The sequence below is a fragment of the Lactuca virosa genome, chromosome 9 (genome assembly GCF_052849685.1).
Source record: "Lactuca virosa cultivar CGN04683 chromosome 9, Lactuca_virosa_CGN04683_v6, whole genome shotgun sequence".
NCBI lineage: Eukaryota > Viridiplantae > Streptophyta > Magnoliopsida > Asterales > Asteraceae > Lactuca > Lactuca virosa.
The window spans coordinates 232332444-232336288 of record NC_136434.1 but is presented as its reverse complement, the minus strand read 5'-3'; the positions used below and the strand labels follow the sequence as shown (position 1 = coordinate 232336288).

General features: G+C 32.3%; 1 long non-coding RNA gene across 1 annotated transcript; it reads right to left on the bottom strand.

The window, feature by feature from the left end:
• Nucleotides 1-308: 308 nt before the first annotated feature.
• On the bottom strand, nt 309-661 carry LOC145136524 (uncharacterized). Its single transcript, XR_013720507.1, has 3 exons — nt 596-661; nt 436-515; nt 309-344 (listed from the first exon to the last, which is right to left on the bottom strand). It is a non-coding gene; the product is annotated as an uncharacterized LOC145136524 (long non-coding RNA).
• Nucleotides 662-3845: the final 3184 nt, after the last annotated feature.

Below are 3845 nucleotides of genomic sequence, written 5' to 3'. Positions count from 1 at the left end.
CTTGATAAGGTAGAGACTACATACATTTACACCACCCATGACTTGTCCCTGTATGAACTCAATCTGATCCTCAAACACATAACTGCATAAAAAAGAACACGTTAGATTGTGAAAACTTCATACATAATTAAAAGAAAGAAAATCAATAACATACTTATATCGTCAGCTTGCTTTTTTTCTTTAATCCATACTTTAGTGTTGCTTTTCCAGCAAAACAATAAGACATGGTTAGTTAACAAACAGGTTAGTAATTAGTTAACTACAAAAAAAAAATACCAATATGATGATCCTCCCATGCTTCTTGTTCAGCAAATGGATTCATTTTATCTCCATCTTTTGAATCTCTGAAATCACATCACATGAAACAAAATCATTTCAATTCTGAAATCACATGAAACAAAATCATTTCAATTCTAAAGAATTACTGATTCTGACCTGTAGCGCTCCATAGCTACAGAGAATCTTCTCTCTTGATTTACTCCACCTTCATCATCATAAGCATCAGGCATACGATACTGCAATCCAAAATACATTGTGAGGTAGGTAGTAGGAAAAAAAAGCAATGTGTATATCTAAATTAAAAATAATGAATAACCTCATTAACATTATCATCCTCTTGAGATCGCTTCTTAACTAGATCATATATTTGCTTCTTGTATCTGCACAAGTATATGATTATCAAACATAAGGTATAAAACAAAAGTAAAGATTTTAATGAAGAATTTTTCAAGGAGATTGATTAGCTTAGCTCACGTTGTTCAACTTTAGTTAGCTTGACATCCTCAAATAAATATTGTTCATCCTCTATATCATCTCTGAAATTGCAAAAAAATTAAGATCAGCAAATTCAGTACAAAACAATATGTATATATTAATCATCATTTACGTATATCTCCATAAAAGTTGAAATTTTCTTTATATAGCTGGAGAAATTAGGAGAAGTAAGAGGCTAGGTCGACGTCTCCAATAAAAAACCCTAGCTAAGACTTATGGAAATTAGGAGAAGTAAGAGGCTAGGTCGACGAACATCAAATTAATTAAGCAAGATCTGTAAAATCGATAAAGAGAGGACAAGAGTCTATTTGTAATGAAATCTAACAGATAGGGAGGATGATAGAAGAACGAAAACATTAGGAAGAGAGGAGAAAAAAACATACCTTAATCAGGCCTACGACTTGTAAACTTGAGTAGTCGTTGCAGTCACTGGCAAGGTCAGTTAAGCCTAAGGTCGCTGACGAGGAGAGGTGAGTTGGAGGTTATCGGCAAGGTGAGGAGAGGTGAGGCCGCCGATCGATGTTGCAGAGAACTCTCGTCTATGTTTTAAACTAACCCCTGCATTCTATTCTAATATCGAAAATCAAACTCAAGATAACATATAAGATTAGAATCGAACCTGCTTCTGCATCAATCGGACGTAGGGCTTGTAAGGAGAAGGGATTTTCGACTGGTGAAAACAAGGGAGAGAAGAACACAAGACGGGGTTTTTAATTTTTCGGATTTCGTTTCCCCCTTCTTAACAGAGAACACGCGTTTCCTAAAAAACTTATAAAACGACGTGCTTATACGACACCCTTTTTTTAATAAGCGCCCTCTGTGTTTTTTTTCTGTGACACAAATTTTAGGGCATGCAAAAATGCGCGTCCTAAATTCTTCAAATTTCTAAAGATTTGACATTAAATTTAGGGCACACACTTTTGCGTATCATTAATCAGTGCGTGTCGTAAATTGCACGTCGTAAAAGGCTGTTTTTCTAGTAGTGTAGGTTTTATTCTTGATTAGTACTTCAAACTTGTCAAGGTCCTTAAGACTCCCATTGACCTCTTGACATATAAGACTCTCTTGTCAATAACCACTCCTTGACAAACAAATATTCAAGAGTTAGTGCGGATTCTTATCAAGACAAACACTTCACACAATTGGTCTTAGTTGGTCTTTGTTTTATCCAAAACATCACAACTTACCAATTTCAAATGTACAAGGGTAACAAAACATTTTACTCTACATTTGATGAGTGTTATAACCCTTCTTAAGATTAAGTCACTCAAGGCACAATTTTGGAGTAAGAATCTAAGACTTGATTTTGGAACGAAGTATGACTCATCTTCTTGATTTAACCATTTCAACAATTCACGATTCCTCTCCTTAGCCATAAAAATGCACTAAGATGTCCTTAGAGGATCAATTGTGATATGGTTTCATAATCACTAAGAATATCATAAAACACGATACTAAAGCACTCTCCTATCTTTTCAGATTGGAGAAACTTTTATCTTTCTGCCAACTTTGATTCTTCATAAAACAAAATACATCTTTTCATATTCGTTCTGCCATATATTGAAACTTTTCCAATGTTCAGAACTATACTTAAACTTGTAAGCATAACCACATTTACTAAACTTTAGTAAATCATGATGAATAGTCTTATCGTTCTTTATGGTGGACCTAACCGGCGCACACCCAGTGTATCCGATCTCGTAGTCCTTCACTTGGCTCACATATTCATGTGATAAGGAATTAATCTTAATTCCCCAAAGATGAAGGTTCTCATTCATCACACAATAAAAGTTGCATGATTCCAAAATTCTATCCAACTGAAACTTGGGTGATGAGAATCTATCCAACTAAAATTTGGGTGATGAGAATCTTCCGTGAATGAGGCCTACTAATGGTAAGACTGACTTGTCTTATACATACATACATACATATATATATATATATATATATATATATATATATATATATATATATATATATATATATATATACATACATACATACATATATATATATTTATATATATATATATATATATATATATATACATATATAATTATTAAACTTATAATAATATAATAGTATAAGGGTTGAATTTTGAACTTTTAAAACTCTAGGGTTTGGAATTAAAGTATTCAAAAGTGAGACTTTACAAATTCCAAAACTTCAGGGCAAATTTTGAAACTTGTCAAAACTTTTGCTTTCAATAACTTTTGAGTTTAATGTGGTTTTTATGAAAAACTTTTCATGTTCAATAACTTGAGGACAAGTTATGGAAGACTTTAAAACCATTTAAAAATGACTCTTAAAAATGAGACCTTTCATTTTCCGTAACCTATGAGTTTTAATAACCTTTTAAAAGAAAACCTTTTCATTTTTCATAACTTGAGGACAAGTTATGGATATCATTAAGGTAATTAGATCATATTTTTAACTAACAAAAATTATCAAATAATTTATTCATGATCTAACTAAACTCATAAGTCAAGATAATTCACATCACCTATTTGCAAGAAATTACCCTATCATATAAACTAACACAAATCTTGAAACTATGACAATTATATTTTAATTGGATGAGCATGATCATTACCATATCAAAAATAAAAAAATAAAAAAAAACAGATTTTATGAGTAAAAAAACAGTTTGTGGTAATGATCCTATCCTTTTCCTAGCCAAAACTCGAAAATTTGCACCATGGAGCACCTACTCGACAAGTTCATGAACTGGACTCGCCGAGTTCATTCTTTATTGAGTGGACTCGTCGAGTCAGTTCATGGACTTGGCGAGTTCATCAGACAGAATGCAGAAAATCGATTTTTCCAGCTTTGAAACTTAAGCAAGCATCAAATATAATAAAAAACAACCCTAGGCTCTGATACCACTGTTGGGTTTTGTATACTACAACATCCTATGGTGCAAATACAACCCGAAATGCTTTGGATCTATGTTTTCTCTAATTATACATGCAATATTGTTTCCAAAGCATTAAGCCTACAACTAGCATATTGTATTAACATAATCAACATAGAAATGAGTTATAGAATTACCTCTTTACTGTAGCTTGTAG